At 48.3% G+C, this 18538-nt stretch overlaps 1 protein-coding gene across 3 annotated transcripts in view; it reads left to right on the forward strand.

Annotated features, from left to right (window-relative positions):
• TYRP1 (tyrosinase related protein 1) overlaps positions 1–18538 on the forward strand; it is a 185688-nt gene that overhangs the window by 123583 nt on the left and 43567 nt on the right. The window lies entirely within an intron of this gene.

The following is an 18538-nucleotide window of genomic DNA, read 5'->3' on the forward strand; positions in this document are numbered from 1 at the left end:
TAGGCCTGAAGGAGCTGGGGCTCCCACGTCGATCGGAAGAATGGACGCGACAAAAAGCTGGAATTCATCCGAGTTGCTTTAATCAAACCAAACACTCAGGCACTCTGAAAAGCCCGTTTATCGGGCAGCAATATATATACATATTATCCCGGAGCGTTTGCCCAGGAAAGGCGAGAGGGGGCGTGGCCCAGCGTCCCAACCGAGGCCTGGCAAGTTGAGCCCGGGCGTCCTGGACGAGCCCGGCATGGTGATCGCTCCGCGTCCTTGATAGGTGCAAGGCGATTGTGAAAACCCAGCGGTAGCCGCTACACACGTCCCCCCAGAATCGACTTGCACCGGCAGGGTCAATTTGAGGGGGGTCCTGATGACCCGGCCGAAGCGACCCCTGGCGGGTCGTGGGAGGGGGTCCGGTGTGGTGGTGGGCGGTCGAGTGGGGGGCACCGTGGACGGGGGGCGGCCTCGCCGCGGCGGAAGGGCCACCCGTGGTGGGTGGTCGACGTCCACGTGCGCCGGCTTGAGGCGGTCCACCGCAATCCGGTCCGACCTGCCGCCGATGTCGATGACGAACGACTTGTCGTCCCGTCGCAGCACCCGGAAGGGCCCGTCGTACGGCGGCCGGAGTGGCCCCCGATGTGCGTCGTGACGCACAAAAACATACTCCGCTGTGCGAAGTGCTGGGGGGACGTAGGACTGGGGGTCACCGTGGTGGGATGTTGGCACGGGGGCAAACCGTCGGGCGGCCTCCTGGAGGTCCGAGCACTGGTGAGCTGCGGACCAGGGACTGGTAGCGTCGGGCACGAATTCGCCTGGGACGCATAGCGCCTGGCCATAGACAAGCTCGGCGGTGGATGCCTGGAGGTCCTCCTTGGGGGCCGTGCGGAGGCCCAAAAGGACCCACGGCAGCCGGTCGGACCAACCGCCGTCTTGAAGGCCGGCCATGAGCGCGGCCTTCATGGAGCGGTGGAATCGCTCGCACAACCCGTTTGCTTGGGGGTGGTAGGCCGTAGTACGGTGGAGCTTGACCCCCAGGTTGCGGGCGACCGCGCCCCACAGCTCGGAGGTGAACTGTGGTCCGCGGTCTGACGAGATGTCCGCCGGTGCGCCGAAGCGGGCGACCCAGGTGGCGATGAAAGCCTGCGCCACGTCGGCGGTGGTGGTGGAGACGAGGGGAATGGCCTCCGGCCACCTGGTGGTCCTGTCCACCATGGTGAGCAGGTGTGTGAACCCCCGTGACGGGGGGAGGGGGCCCACCAGATCCACGTTGACGTGGTCGAAACGTCGTTCGGGCACGGTGAAAGGTGCCAGCAGGGCCTGGGTGTGTCGGTGGACCTTGGCCCGTTGGCAGGCCATGCAGGTGCTGGTCCAATCGCGGATGTCCCGACGAAGGCCGTGCCAGACGAATCGCGACGACACCAGCTTCTGGGAAGCTTTCCGGCCCGTGTGGGAAAGGCCGTGGAGGGAGGCGAAGATGCGGCGTTGCCAGGTGACGGGCACGATGGGGCGAGGCTGGCCTTGGGAGACGTCGCAGAGCAGGACAGTGTCCGCGAAGGGGATGTCGGCCAGGCGGAGGCCCGTGTCCGCCGCCCGGAGGGCTTGCACCGTGGTGTCGGTGGTTTGGTCCGCCGCCATAAGCGCAAAGTCCACGCCCAGGTGGACCGCGTTCGCACTGGCCCGGGAAAGACAGTCGGCCACGGCGTTGTTTTTGCCGGCGACGTGCCGGATGTCCGTGGTAAACTCCGACACGGCAGAGAGGTGGCGCTGTTGGCGGGCCGACCACGGCTCCGTGACCTTGGCCATGGCGTAAACCAACGGCTTGTGGTCGACGAACGCCGTGAAAGGTCGGCCCTCCAGGAGGTGGCGGAAATGGCGGACGGCCAGGTGTAGACCGAGGAGCTCCCGGTCAAACGTGCTGTATTTGAGCTCGTTCAGCCGGAGCTGCCGGCTGAAAAAAGCGAGTGGCTGCCAAACCCCGTTCACCCATTGCTCATGTACGGCGCCCACCGCGTAGTCGGAGGCATCCGTGGTGAGGGCGATGGGAGCGTTGAGCACCGGGTGAGCGAGCAGTGTTGCGTCGGCGAGGGCCCGCTTTGAGCTTTGGAAGGCCGCATCCATTGCTGCGGACCAGGCGATGTCGTGCTTGGCCGGCTTGCCCCGGAGGGCTTCGTAGAGGGGCCGCATGAGTTGAGCAGCGCGGGGCACGAAGCGGTGATAAAAATTCACCATTCCCAGGAATTCCTGCAGGGCCTTTATGGTGCGGGGACGCGGGAACGTGGTGATGGCCTCGACCTTGGTTGGCAGCGGCACGGCCCCGTTCTTGGTGATGTGGTGGCCCAAAAAATCAACGGCCGTCGTGCCGAAGTGGCATTTGGCCGGGTTGACGATGAGGCCGTGCTCGCTGAGGCGCCCGAACAGTGTTCGGAGGTGGAGGAGGTGCTCGGCCCGGGACGTGCTGGCGACGAGGATGTCGTCCAGATAAACGAAAAGGAACGGCAGGTCACGCAGCACGCCGTCCATCAAGCGCTGGAACGCCTGAGCCGCGTTCTTGAGACCAAACGGCATCCGCAAGAATTTGAATAAGCCGAACGGCGTGATGACTGCCGTTTTAGGGACGTCGGCCGCCCTGACAGGTACCTGGTGATATCCCCGTATGAGATCAATTTTCGAAAAAATGACCCGTCCCGCCAGACGGGCGGAGAAGTCTTGGATATGCGGGATCGGGTACCTGTCGGGGGTGGTAGCGTCATTGAGACGGCGGTAGTCGCCACACGGGCGCCATCCACCCCCCGGCTTTGGCACGATGTGCAGTGGCGAGGCCCACGCGCTATCGGAGCGCCGCACGATGCCGAGGTGCTCCAACGCTTCGAATTCAGCCTTCGCCACGGCGAGCTTGGCTGGGTCGAGGCGGCGGGCCCTGGCGTAGACCGGCGGGCCCGTGGTTGGTATGTGGTGCTCGATCCCATGCCATACTGCGACGGCCGAAAACGTCGGCCGCGTGAGGGCCGGGAACTCCGTGAGCAGGCGAGCAAACTTGTTCGCCGCCGGGACGGCGCATGCCAGCTCGGTCGGCGCGGAGCTGCTCAATGTGCATACCAGGGAGCTGAAGGTTTCGGCGTTGATTAAACGGCGCCGTTGGACGTCCACCAGCAGTCCGTGTGCGCAGAGGAAGTCGGCGCCTAGCAGAGCCATGGGCACGTTTGCGGTTACAAACGTCCAAGCAAAGCGTTGGCCGCCGAAGCAGAGGGTGACGTTGCGCGGGCCGAAGGTGCGGATGGTCGATCCGTTGGCCGCAACCAAGGAGGGGCCGCAAACCGCGGATTGCCTGTCCTGGTCAGAGGCGGGTATGACGCTCAGTTGGGCGCCGGTGTCGCACAGGAAGTGCCGTCCGGACGCTTTATCCGTGATGAACAGTAAGTTGCCCGTGTGGCCAGCGCTCATGGCTGGTAATGAACGCCGGCCCGGCCGTTTCCCGGCCTGCCAAAGGTGCACGGGGGTCGGCATGTCCGGGCCTTCTGTCCGAACCTGGCATGATAGTAACACCACGCTTGGTCAGGTGGAGGCCCCGGTCGTCGTGCTGGAGGTGGTCGGCTCGGTGTAGCGGCCGCCAATTGCGTCGGCAGTTCGGTCGTCGACCGTGCCGGGTGCTCGGGCGCCATGGGTGTTGCGTCGGACGGCGGTGGGTCCCATGTCGCCGCTGCGATGCGCTGTCCTGCGGCGGAGATCTTGTCGGCTTCTCTGGCAAGGGCCCGGGGATCTGTGATCGTCGTGCTTGCCAGGGCGAGGCGTACCGGGTTAGGCAGCTGACGGAGGAACAGCTCCCGGAACAGGAATGCCGGAGAGTGCTCGCCGAGCAGTGAAAGCATGTAGTCCATTCGCTCGGAAGGGCGCGTGTCGCCGAGCTCGGGCAGGTCGAGCAGGCGCCGTGCGCGTTCCGCCGATGGGAGGGCGAAAGCGTCGAGGAGAAGCTTCTTAATCGCGCCGTATTTGTCAGCGGCTGGCGGGCTCTCGAGGAGGCTCAGGGCGCGGGCCGCGGTGGCCGAACCGAGCGCTGCTACCACATGGTGGAAGCGGGTGTCGTCGGCCGTGATGCCTCGCAGGGCGAACAGGGAATCCGCCTGTGCGAACCAAACCGCCGCGTGAGCCTCCCAGAAGGTAGGCAGTTTAAGGGCGACTGCCGTGTCCATGTCGGTAGGTCACCAATGAAGGAGCTGGGGCTCCCACGTCGATCGGAAGAATGGACGCGACAAAAAGCTGGAATTCATCCGAGTTGCTTTAATCAAACCAAACACTCAGGCACTCTGAAAAGCCCGTTTATCGGGCAGCAATATATATACATATTATCCCGGAGCGTTTGCCCAGGAAAGGCGAGAGGGGCGTGGCCCAGCGTCCTGGCTGCGGCCTGGCAAGTTGAGGGCGAGCCTGCCCGGGCGTCCTGGACGAGCCCGGCATGGTGATCGCTCCGCGTCCTTGATAGGTGCAAGGCGATTGTGAAAACCCAGCGGTAGCCGCTACAGGCCATTGGTTTTATAAATATGACTTTGTTTTGTTGTTTCAAGGTGTAATCCACCATCCACATTGTAAATTTGAATAGTGTCATCCACAAAATGTAACCTTAAAAATTCAAATTGGGGTTTCATCAACTTCATATGCAAAGAAGGTAACAATAAAACAGGTAAAACTAGAACGGCACTCAGGAGAGAGCATACCTCTGCCTGGTGAACAGTTTACGTTTTGTATCTCAGAGTAGACCAGAAAATCAGATGTGGTGGACAAACTCAGAGTAGATCTCAGAGTAGACCAGGCAATACAGAATTTATATAATGTCGAAACATTCTTCACCAAAATTGAATCGCTTCTTCCTTGTCACACACCCAACCTCTCCACCAAGTTTCGTCCAAATCCATCCATAACTTTTTGAGATATCCTGCTATGTATCGTTTTTGGCCCGATCTCCCAATGTGAAGAATCACTTAAAATTTCTAGTAGCCGAATCCGGATCTTCACCAAAATCTAATCATGGCGTCCTTGTCACATACGCCACATCTCTGCCAAATTTCGTCTGAATCCGTCCACAACCTTTTGAGATATCTTGTTCACAAATGGACAGACAAACAAACAGACAAACAGGGGTGAAAACATAACCTCCATCCACCTTTGGTGCCGGAGGTAATGAGGTAACAGGTAAAAAAAAAAAAAACATTTTAAAAATTTTAAAATATTGAAATTAAAATATAACATTTATTTAAATAAATAATGCAACGGTGCTCATGTGTGGTGGAAGGTGAAATCATATTCCACAGAGCCAAATGTGTTGCAGCGATCGATATAAGTGAATTTGAGTCCCTTGAAGATTATCCCAGGTCAAGATGCCTGGCAGATGCGACCACCGGTGGAGTTTGAGAGGGGGGCGGGGGAGCATTGCCTTCACCTTAATTTTTTTCAGTAGTTTACAATTAAGATAAAAACATCCTGTATTTAAACGTGAGAAACAATAATGAACGTAAACTATATTTGTGATTTCACATACCCTGTAACCACGCTAACAAACGGTAATTTTGGAAGTCAGACGTAGCGATCCATTAATTAATAGAACCTTGCCCTTGCTTTGATGAAAAGCCCCCCCCCCCAACCCCCCAAATAGAGAAGTTAAACTACGCCTATGGATGCGACTGACCCACAAACTGTTTCCCAGGTTGAGTTATCAATCAAGGAAGATTGCTGGGTTATGGTTATTAGAATATCCATACAAGTTGGAATGTCTCCAGGCAGAACTTTCACAATCACCCACAAATGTTTGGGAGTGTCCAAGGTCTCACAAAGATGGATTCCCTGAAATCTCATCACTTATTATGATATAAACGGCTGGCACCATTGTCGCAAGTTTACACTGTTCAACACAGATCGAGCCAACTTATTCGCTTGTAATGGTAATTTGCGATGGAACTTGGCTTCACCATAGGGATGTTAAAGCCAAACTGGAATCCATGCAATAGAAGCATGAAGGATCACCACCAGCCAAACAGAACCAGGCACTTAATCCTTGGATGCCGATGGAATTCTGTTTATTAACTACAGACTTGGCATTTAATATGGAATTTTTTTTTTCTTGACTTGGGTTTACTTTCTTAACTCAGTATATCAATCTGGTGAGTTTCTTTTACACTTTGGTGATTTATTTGTTAAAAGAACCATGTCACTGATTGTCTGTTGCAGCAAGAAGTCAACAACAGGATTATATCACAGGTGGCGTGGCAAAATGTACGGACAGGTGCATTTGATGATTGGCTTCACAGTCGGGTATACAAGGGTTGTTGCGTTCTGTATTAGTGGAAAACAATTGCTGCACGTCTCCAAAAGTTATTGCCGCTTCCGCTGGAGATGGTCTATCAACTCGACAATGCTGTTTGTCATGGAGTGGTGGCTTTACGAAATTACGGCATGAAACAGCGTGCTATTGCTCGGCAGTATGGCATCACTCAAGGTCAGGTGTCAAAGATCCTGAAACGAAATGCTCAGAGAGGTGTCCCTACTCCAATACCGAGGCCAGGACGTCCCCGCAGAACCACAAGGAGGGATGATCGCCAGCTGCACCGGTTAGTCCGCAATGGCCGTACCAAGTCAGCTAATCGGCTTGGGGCTGAGTGGCAGCAACTGACAAATGTGCCTGTATCCAGAAGGCGATTCAACCAACGACTGGTTCAAGCAGGCTATCGTGCCAGGCGTCCCCTGAGAAAGCCACGCCTGACCAGACAACACCGCCAGCGCCGATTGCAGTGGGCCAGAGAGCACCATCAATGGCAGCCAGGACACTGGAATCACGTGATCTTCAGTGACGAGTCTAGATTTCTGGTCTATCGTCAAGATGGCCACGTCCGAGTGCGCAGACAAGTGCATGAAGCCTACAACAAAGATTGTATAGTGCCAAGAGTCCAAGCTGGAGGTGATGGGGTGACCGTTTGGGCTGCTTTTCATGCAGGGGGCAAAACTGACCTGGTTGTTCTGAATGGAAACCTGAACCAGTTCAAGTACAGGGCCATTCTGGAAGAAACATTGCTTCCATTTGCTCGTGCAGCCTTTCGAGGAAACTTTGTCTTCCAAGATGACAATGCACGGCCTCATCGTGCTCGCATGATCCAACACTTTCTTGCTGACCGTGGTGTAGAGCATATGGAGTGGCCTGCCATGTCCCTGGATATGAATCCGATAGAGAACTTGTGGGCAGAATTAACGCGTCAAATCGACCACTTGGACCAGCAGCCGACCTCTGTGCGTGAATTGCAGCAGGCTATTGTCACTGCATGGCAAGCGATTCCTGTCCAAACCGTGGCAAATCTCGTGAACAGCATGCCTCGACGTGTACGTGCTCTCCTGAATGCTCGTGAGGGTTACACGAAGTACTGAACTGTAATTTTACCGTCCGTAATCCCAGTCGTAATTTAACTTTTGTTTTTGTTAAAAAAAATTTGGCTAATGTGCAAAATAAAGAGATAATTCTGGAAAACGTACAGAAGTTTAACACAGTACTGTCCATGAATTGAGTTCGATATCAGTTTACATCACTTTCAAGGATCAATTTATTTGTTTCGAAATGTCAAATGTGGTTTTTGTTTCTTGTAAAGGTCACATGAACAAAATCTAGAATAATTTCAACATAATTCCAATGAACTTTTGGTTCTAAGACATCTTGAAAAGTAAGTTCACCCCCAGAAAAAAAATATTCCATATTAAATGCCAAGTCTGTATATGCCTTACAAAAGTACAATTACAAAAGAGTAAATGGCAGCCTTGTCCAAAAATCTAAAGCAAGCCATAAAAGGACATACACCAAGGGATGTTGACTAAATGTGTGCTTCTTTACAACAACACACCTGTGTTCGAGGCCCATGTTGCACCGACTAATATTGATGACTTTGGTTTTCGAGCAGTTGTATCGCTGCCCATATACCATGTATGTATACCAATAGATAATGTATCTACAGACAACGTATGTCAATAGATACTAACCCTAACCCTAACTACCCTTTCACCATTATATATGATGGCCCTTTAGCCATCAAGCCAACACCAGACTTAATTTGGCAGAATAAATGAAGGGTCAATATGTTTGAAAGAGTTAAAAATTTATGGGAGCAGTCTGATTTTATACACACTAGTACGTACGAGGGATGTTGAAAAGGTTCAATTCTATTAAAATAACTTTGATCATTAAAAGCAGGAATTATTTAAAGCAGGCACATACAAAGTGAATGTCATGACTCGAGCCCTTCTCGCAATTTATTCTGCTGTACAATCTCCTTTAAGGAGTTATATTTGTGCTTTCATTTAATTTTCTTTCAAAATACGCTATAAACTGCTTCGTACAGCTCCACACATGTCGTTAAATGGACTTCCATGGGTACCCAGGGAAGACTGTGGGAAACTTTACAAAGTAGAAATGTTTCACGGATTGCTCCGTTTAATTAAAACTGTATTTTTTCGCTGCACGGGTTGTTAACCTGTCAACTTTGGTGTTAACGTTACATTCCTCCTGCGCAGCCTACAAGCTAGATTGTATAACAACTTTACACCAGTGAAATCTTGGCTAAAACAAGGCTTGGTGCAATGATATTTAATCATGATTATACCTCGTACATCAAGACATTATTCATGCGGATAGTCCAATATTGCACATGCAGTATAACACCTGATGTTCTATTTTGCATTAGGTTTTAGCAATCAAATATATTAGATGTATTACAAAAATACAGCAGGATATATATATATATATATAGAGAGAGAGATAGATAGATAGATATAATAAAAGGCAGTATCCATCCGTCTGTCCGTCTGTCTCCTCCATAACTCCAAAACCAAGAAACCTAGTGGCCCCAAACTTTGCATGTACACACCTGGACCTCCAACCGATTGCAAGGATGAAAACTGGGTGTTTGGGTGTGTTATAACACCCTTTTTGAAGATGATTAACGAGGTGCTCATAAGAAAACAAGACCGAAAGTCTAACAGCGGCGTAGCCGGGCTTGTAAAATATTATAAACCACAAACACACATAATTAGCTTTTTAAACAGTTGCTAATGTTGTATATAACATTAAACAAATAAATTTGGAGGAATCCAGACATCCGTGATGTAAGTTTTACTTACGGAACTGGGGGAAGATCTACTGGAATCTAGATTATACCCCACAAGGGTTGGGTACATTCTGTTTTGTTGGAAGAGATGTAACGCCGATGCTTTCGATATTTGATGGTCATTGGTTTGTTCGTGTTTCACACTGAATGAAAAACGTAAAGGTAGATAGAGCACGGCCATTGTGATATATGACAGGTTCGACGATATGTTTGGCATGAGGGCATATACATCAAAATGGCGGTGTGTGGAGAGTCAGCCGCTGTACTGCCGTAATGACATCAGACGTAATCACATCACCCTGTCATGTGACTAGATCCTCAGCTCTGATTGGTATACATTTGACGGGACATACATACATACATACAGATGGACAAACACTGTTCTCGACAGAATTGCCCTACGGGCTGTGCCATAAAAATTATTGGGAAGCATGTTCAAATTATATAATTATTCATGTTCCAGTAAAAACCTGATGTGGTGGCGTACCAATATGGCGGCCCGCCATCTTGGTCAGCCCACTGCACCTCGCTGGGTTCTTAAGCCGCCATTTTGTTTTGGCCTACTCAAACGTGCCTTGCCTTGGAAACACGATCGATTTATCATTACGTAATTGAAGCATATCATAAAAATCTGGATTTGGATATGAGGATGGGATGCTGTAAACTAAAAGATTTGCAAATCTGGAGTGAAATCTGACAAAATTTACCATGTCTAGCGATTGATGAACACTATTGAAGTTGCTTTTGCAAGCCATGGCATTACAGTAAACAGAGCTCCCTTTTTGTTTTTCCCGATGTGGTGGCTTACCAATATGGTGGCCCGCCATCTTGGTCAGCCCACTGCACCCACGGACGTATATAATAAACGGACGTATATTTATAATAGCCGGCGAAGCCGGTGTTGTCAATAAACGAGTACGTATTATGTTGAAAACCTGATTATGCCTTGGCTCGAGAATCCGAAGCGCAGTGGAGGCAGCCATCTTGCGGATGTGGAAGTATGCATAACAAATTTAAAACGTTCATTAGGAGTTTCTTTCACCCGTCGTCGTTTGATTCACAATCTTATGCACCTCCAATGTATTAATAAAATAATTTAAGACCAACATCGGCCCGCACGGGCCTGGTTATCTTCAACAAAACACGTCACCAAACACCGGACCCAATGAGAGTCGAGCATTTGCAAAAATATTTCTAAAATGAAATCACTCAATGGAGACCGCCATCGGCCGGATGCGGAAGTTTGCATAAAACAATTGCGAAAAAGTTCAATAGGAGTTTGTTTCACCCGACGTTCTTTGATTCACAATCTAATGAAACCTCTAATTAGTCATTAAAATACGTTAAGACCAACCTCGTTATCTTCAACGAAAATCGTCATCAAACACCAGAACCAATGAGATTCGAGCATTTGAAAAAATATTATTACGCGTTTCGGAGGGTGAAAACGGCGTCAAATATTCTAACATTGACGAAGAATTATTTTTTAGAAATCTCGCGGCCGTATGGGATAGTTTTTCACGGCCAGAAATATGGTATAAGCGGTTTACATATTTAGTTTAGAAATACGGATAGTTTTTCATGGCCGGAAATATCCGAAGTTGAGACGGAATTCACCGAATTAATCACTGCAAGCTAACGTCTTCTGGTGGAGGAAGCTGCCGTGCCCGGAGAGTCAGAGAACCAGCCCTGGCGCCTGACAGCGACTGAAGATAGAAGACGACACACATACGGTACTGTGAAAACGTATGTTAAGCCCAGTTAAAATTTCTTAAAATAGGCCCTAAGCTAGCACATCGTATAGTTACTTCCTTAAGCTTCTTGTGACATTTATTGTATGCACGTATTGCCATTGGGGGAGGACTCTCTGCTCTTCTCTTTTACCAAGTCTTACCAGGTACGGTACCTACTACACCTACCTACTACCAACTACCTAACCTACTGATGCCATAGTGATGGGTAAAATAGTGGCAAGAGGTTTTGGCTTCGCCGGCTCATTGCGGCTTTGCAGTCGGTACTAGTAGCAGGCGAAGCCGGTGTTGTCAATGAACGCGTACGTATTATGTTGAAAAACCAGATTATGCTGGATCCCTTGGCTTGAGAATTTCGAAGCTTTGACGCACCAAATCGCTCAATGGAGGCCGCCATATTGCGGATGCGGAAGTATGCATAACAAATTGAAAAAAGTTCAATAGGAGTTTGTTTCACCCGTCTTTGTTTGATTCACCATCTTATGCACCTCTAATTTGTAATTAAAATACTTTAAGACCAACCTCGGCCCGCACGGGCCTGGTTATCTTCAACGAAAATCGTCACCAAACACCGGAACCAATGAGATTCGAGCATTTGAAAAAATATTTCAAAAACCAAATCACTCAATGGAGGCCGCCATCTTCCGGATGCGGAAGTATGCATTAAAAAATTGCGAAAAAGTTCAATAGGAGTTTGTTTCACCCGTCTTTGTTTGATTCACAATCTAATGCACCTCTAATTTGTAATTAAAATACTTTAAGACCAACCTCGTTATCTTCAACGAAAATCGTCACGAAACACCGGAACCAATGAGATTCGAGCATTTGAAAAAATATTTCAAAAAAGCTTATTACGCGTTTCGGTGGGTGAAAACGGCGTCAAATATTCTAAAATTGACGAAGATTTATTTTTTAGAAATCTCGTGGCCGTAGGGGATAGTTTTTCACGGCTGGAAATATCCGAAGTTGAGACGGAATTCACCGAATTAATCAAGAAGTAAATTTTATCAATTTTAATCTAATCCAGAATGCAAATGGTGTCATTTTAGGTCTGAATTTGCGAAATTTTGTGAGCTGACCAATCAGCGATCAGCTTAGGTCAGCCAATCAGCGCCATCGACACGGTTTGATTAACGACAGTCACACATTGCTGTTGAAACGGCGCTATCGTCTGATCTGTCGGCACTGATCTTACTGCAAGCTAACTTCTGGTGGAGGAAGCCGCAGTGCCCGGAGAGAACCAGTCCTGACAGCGACTGAAGTTAGAAGACTACACACATACTGTGAAAACGTATATTAAGCCCAGTTAAAATTTCTTAAAATAGGCCCTAAGCTAGCACATCGTATAGTTACTTCCTTAAGCTTCTTGTGACATTTATTGTATGTAGGTATTGGGGAGGACTGTCTGCTCTTCTCTTTTACCAAGTCTTACCAGGTACGGTACCTACTACACCTATCTACTACCAACTACCTAACCTACTGATGCCATAGTGATGGGTAAAATAGTGGCAAGAGGCTTTGGCTTCGCCGGCTCATTGCGGCTTTGCAGTCGGGTACTAGTAATATAATAAACGTATGTATATAATAAACGGACGTATATTTATTATATACGTCCGTGACTGCACCTCGCTGGATTCTTAAGCCGCCATCTTGTTTCGGCCTACTCAAACGTGCCTTGCCTTGGAAACACGATTATCATTACATAATTGCAGCATATCATCAAAATCTGGATTCTGATATGAAAATTGGATGCTCTAAACTAAATAATCTCCAAATCTGGAGTGAAATCTGACAAAATTTACCATATCTTGCAATTTTATAATAAGTGTATCTTTGCATTTATTTAAGCGAGGCTGTGATTCTCATTCTTGGGTTAGTTTTTTTTATATTTGACTTAATAATCGTTTTTATCTTAATTCTTACTTCCATGGGAACTGCACGGAGACGCGATTTTTGAATGAAACGTTTTTTTTTTTAGCAAAGAACACTTTTTTAGTAGTTGGGACTGCTGTCAGTCATTTCTGTGTGTCAGTCATTTCATTTTACATTTTAGTAGTTGGGACTGCTGTCAGAAATGACTGTTAGTCATTTCTGAAGTTGGAATTTTTTAGATCACATTGGATTAAAAGTTTGTGGAGCTTATTGCATTGTGGTTTTTAACTGTGTGCAACTGTTAAACCCGAAAGCATCTGAAAATGCAAAGCCCGTCCGCGTCCATTTGTATTCAGACATCATCTTCTTCTTCCGTATGCTCAAAATAACTAAAATCGTTTTAAAAAAATACAAAATGAAAATTGATGATTTTATGCACCCTTGACCTTTGAGCTTTCGATCTAAAAAAACAATCTGCTTTTAGCTTTTGATTGGTGAACAAATTAATTGAAGCAATATGCAAATTAGTAAAATTTCAGGTCAATCGCATGAAAATTGATGATTTTATGTGACGCTGACCTTTGACCTCTTGAAAAAATTAATTCTTTGTCTTCTCCATATTTCCATTACAAAGCTTTGGTGAAACTTTGATGCCAAAACTCAAATGGTAAAAAGGTTCAGTCCTGACACGGACACTGCACACACACACGGACCCACACACACACACGGACCCACACACACACAGCGACACACACACACAGCGACACACACACACACACACACACACACACACACACACACACACACACACACACACACACACACACACACACACACACACACCCGACACACGCGCGCACACACACACACTCTCAAACACACACATACACACACAGATAGATGTATTGTAGCGGTTACCTTATTGGGACATAATCCACGGGCACGGGTCAGTGGGGCTTTTGATGATGTGGGCGTGACGTGCGCGCGGTTGTTAGAGCCACGCCCTCCGAAGAGGGTTTTTGCGGTGTAAAAGCTGTATGAGTTCCGTTCGCGTGATAATTTCTGTTGGAATAAAGGAGCTTTGAACACCTAAGAAATGGCCTCGTCTTCTCGTCATCCGCAACTCCTACATTGGTGACCCCGGGTGACCAGTATCTTATTTTAATAGAGCAAACGTATATGGTTATGTTTATCTGCGACCAAAACGTCTTCTTCTTCTTGAAATTAAATTAACACCCAAAACAGTCCGTGAACTCTTAATTACGCTTAGACTGCTGAGACCCCTCAGACCTTTGACGACCCTTTAAGTTCCCCAATACCCTGAAGACCCCGATATCCCAAAATACTCCTAAAACCCAAAAGACAATGAAGACCCAAAAGCCCCTGAAGACCCCAAAGACCCTGAAGACCCAAAATACCCCAAATACCTAAAATACCCTTGAAGGCCCTGAGGATCCAAAAGACCCTGAAGACCAAAATGGCCTCAGAAACCCAAAAGACCCAAACGACCCTGAAGACCCAAAACACCCTGATGACCACAAATACCCTTAAAGACCCTGAAGACCTCCAAAGACCCAAAATAGCCAGAAGACCCAAAAGATCCTTAAAGACTCAGAGGAACCAAAAGACACTTAAGCCCCAAAAGCCCCCAAAGACACAAATCTCCGAAGACCCAAAACACTCCGAAGACCAAAAACACACCGAACACCCAAAACACCCTGAAGACCCCAAAGACCCAAAAGACCCTTAACTACCCCGAATAACCAAAATACCCTTAAAGACCCAGAGGAACCAAAAGCTCCTGAAGACCCAAAGGCTCCTGAAGCTCCTGAAGACCCAAAAGCTCCTGAAGACCGAAAAGACCCAAAAGACCCTGAAGACCCCAAAGACACAGAAATGTTCAAATATGCCTATCCCTCTAAAACGAGGTGCGGTGAGGCACGCCAAGCATGCCGAGTATTCTCTACAGTTATTGAATATTATGTGGATTTGTTATTGGAAGGGGGAGAGGGATGCGCACTTGGAGTTGGGAGTGTGGGGGGGTTGGGGGGTGAGATGCATACTTTGAGTTGTGAGGGAGAGCCTCAAACCTGTTGGCGGGCAGTTGCAGGCTCGAAGAAGAAACGGGAAGCCACTGACCTGGGTGGGGAGGGAGAGGGAGTTGAGCACTTGAAGAAGAAAACGGGATTGGAGGACAGAGTTGGAGTAGGGAGGGAAGGATAGTATGGCAGAGAAGGGACACAGTTGGGTGAGGGGTTGATGATTTGTGGTGAGGAGAGGATTTAAAGGGTTGGAATGTGCATGGCAGGTGGGGGATTGAAGCCTCTGGCTTGGGGAGGATGGGGTTAAAGACTTGGGGTTTGGGAGGAGGGCTTGAATAACTTGGGTTGCTCACTTGGTGCTAAACAAAGGTTGGGGGGGGGGGGGGGGGTGGATGGGGTTAAAGACTGACTTGAAGAAGAAAGAGGTTATGGACTTGAAGTCACAATTTGCATTACGCATAATTTTTCTTTATTTTTATGTTGAAGGCTCCAATCATGGACTGTATAGTTCTCATTGAGGTTGGGCCTCAAACAAAAGAGAAGAAAAGTATGATGGAAAGTGTATGATGTTTGTTTGTGAGAAAGAAAGATTGAAGCTAGCCCGGTAGCTTTAGTTTGAGTGCGACAGAAAGAAAGACCAGCAACCCTGACACAGAGAGTATAAGATGGTTCCGTGCACCGGCGGAGTTTGGGGGGTGGCGGGGCAATTCCCCCACCTTTGTCGGCGGAGGCATTATATTTTTGGGTTGTCCATCCGTCCGTCCGTCCGTCCGTCCGTCCGGGCTAAACCTTGTTTTTAACAGCAACCATATGTTTGATTGAGACGAAAACTTTCAGGGTAGGAGTGACACCCATGCAGAATGTTTCTATGATAATTGTGACATCATAGGTCACGTGGTTTTGGCAGCCATCTTGGATTAAAAGCAAATAATTTTAAAAAAAATTCTCAGAAACTGCTGAATGTACAAATTTGAAACTTGGAACAATGTCAAGTACTCCCAATGGGGAACAAAAGCATGATAATGATGACTTTCTTTTCTTTCTTTCTGTTTTGTATACTGAATCGAGGCTCGTGAAAGAGCTGACATTTACTTCACAAACAAATCAACCAGACAAACAAAATATATAAAAAGAGGGAGCGGAAGACAAGAGAAGGGGAAGCACACAAACACTTGAGAGCACACAACATTTAAGAGCAGGGAGATGTGTGTGGGAGGGAGAGGGCTTGGGGGGAGGAGGCGTGGGAAGGGGGGGGGGTGGTGGGAGAAGTATAAAACACAAGGACACCAAGGACTTCCAGGACAGAGGTTGGTATTTCAAAAAAGTGGAATTGGGGTGAAATTAGCGGGGGTAGAAAAGATCAAGGTTTTGGATGGGGAAAGATAAGAGATGGTGGTGAACAGCTGTTTTAAAGACCTGGAGGGTGGAGTGGGATTGAAGAGTGAGGGAGTTTGTTCCAGAGGCAGGAGAAAAGAGGAATGAAGGAGTGAAGGTGAGCAGAGAGTCTTGATTTTGGCAGTTTAACCATAAGAGGGTTGCAGGCAGATCTTGTGCGACCTGTAGGAATATTTGCGGGACAGAGCCCAAAGAGAGCTGGGGGGGGCAAGGCCAGAGAGGAGTCGGTAGAAGACGGAAAGACCACCAACCTGCCTGCGGTGATTGAGTGAGAGGCCCTTGGAGTTAGCTTCATCGTGGGAGATTCCAATGATTCTGAATGCTTTGGTTTCAACAGCGTGAAGACGAGCTAGGTGTGAGGCAGGAGCACCAACCCAAAGGGGAGAGCAGTATTCCATTGAGATGCGGATGAAAGCCTTGTATGTGGTGAGGAGCTCAGGTGTGCCAAGGAAGGACTTCGCATGACGGAGGATGCCCAGTCGGCGACTGGCTTTGGAGGCCAGATTTGAAATGTGGTTTTCCCAGGAAAGATCATGGCACATAGTGAGACCCAAAAGCTTGAGTGACAGAACTTCTTGGAGAGGATTATTCAGAAAGTGGATGGGAGGGTTGTCCAGTCGGTCTTTTCGGAGAGACATCATAAGAGTGTGAGATTTGTCAGGATTGAAAGACATGTTCCACTTGTTTGCCCAGTCTGTGATTTTGTCCAGGTCTGCAGAGAGTGAGGAGGCTGCAGACTGCCGATCTGAGGGATGAAGAATGGAGCGACAGAGAGTAGAGTCATCAGCAAAGAGATAGAGAGGATTTTCAAGAGAGTCAGAGAGATCATTGATGAAGACCAGAAAAAGCACAGGGCCCAGAACACTGCCTTGGGGAACTCCAGCCTGAACAGGAAGAGGAGATGAGAGAAACCCATTCAGGGCCACACGTTGACTACGACTAGAGAGGAAGTCCGCCCGCCATGCGTGGAGATTTCCATGGATACCAAAAGAGGAGAGTTTGGTGAGCAGAGTGGGGTGCCAGACCGTATCGAAGGCATGTGATATGTCAAGGGAGACAGCTCTAATTTCCTGTTTGGCATTGAGGACCTCCATCCATTGTTGAGAAAGCAGAAGCAGCATGTCCAGAGTAGAGTGACCAGGTCTGAAACCAAATTGATGATCAGAGATCAAGCCATTGGAGAAGAGGAAGGATTTCATATCTGAAGCAATGATGGATTCCATGACTTTGCTGATAATTGGGAGAAGGCTGATTGGTCTGTAGTTGCTGGGATCTGTTTTTGCACCTTTTTTGTGCAAACCGGTGATGTTGGCAGATTTCCAAGCAGATGGCAGATGACCTTGAGCAAAAGAGAGGTTGAAGAGAACAGAGAGCGGGAGTGAAAGAGTGGAAGAACAGGATTTTAGGACCCGTGGGCTGATGCCGTCAGGTCCAGTTGCAGAATCAGAGTCGAGGGTTGACAGAAACTTTTCCACCTTGTCAGGAGGAAAGGACACAGAGTCCAGGAGCAGCTGGGTACGACTGGGTACGGTGGGTACAGAGAGGGATGGTGAAGTGGTGTACCAGCCAAAAATGTTAATTTTTTTAAAAATCCCTTCTCTGAAACTGCTTCACCGATCGATATTAAACCTGTCATGGCTGGTGAAAATGTGATACTTTAAAACAGCTGAAGGGATTTTAATTAAACTTGTTTATTTTTAGGACAGTGAACGATGGCATCTACCTGTTGTGGGACTATGCGGAGGCATATTGGTGACACAGTCGCATTGTTCTAGTTTTTCATTAGTTTACAATTAAGAAAAAAACATCCCGTATTTTAACGTGAGTAACAATAATGAACGTAAACTGTATTTGTGATTTCACGTACGCTGTAAATACACTAACAAACGGTAATTTTGGAAGTCAGACCTAGCTACGGTACCCATCTATATAATAATAGCGTAAGGACTCGACTTTGTTATCCCTTTTACGCTGCACCCAGTGACCCGATGCCCACGGCACTAATGGATTTATGATCTACGAACCGCGCTCTTTGTTTATCATGTACAGCCATACTCTAAAAATCTGAATTAGCTGACGTTGGGGCCCAAAAGCATCCGATTAACTGCCGATACGACGCCATCTTACGACGCCATCGTATTGGCGTCTGCTGGGCGAAGGCGAAGCAAGCCGTCCGCTGATTGGACAGGCGAAGGCGAAAGCAAGCCGTCCACTGAGTGGACAATCCAGAGCATGCATTTGTGCCGGTGTCGGCGATCGTTGTTCATATATGCACTCTTCATTCTCATCTTTCTTCCTAACTTTTACTCGGACAAGCAAATCCCCTATGCCATCCATAATGGTACACTCTATC

Source organism: Myxine glutinosa, chromosome 1 (genome assembly GCF_964187855.1).
Source record: "Myxine glutinosa chromosome 1, kmMyxGlut1.1, whole genome shotgun sequence".
In the NCBI taxonomy this organism is placed as follows: Eukaryota; Metazoa; Chordata; class Myxini; order Myxiniformes; family Myxinidae; genus Myxine; species Myxine glutinosa.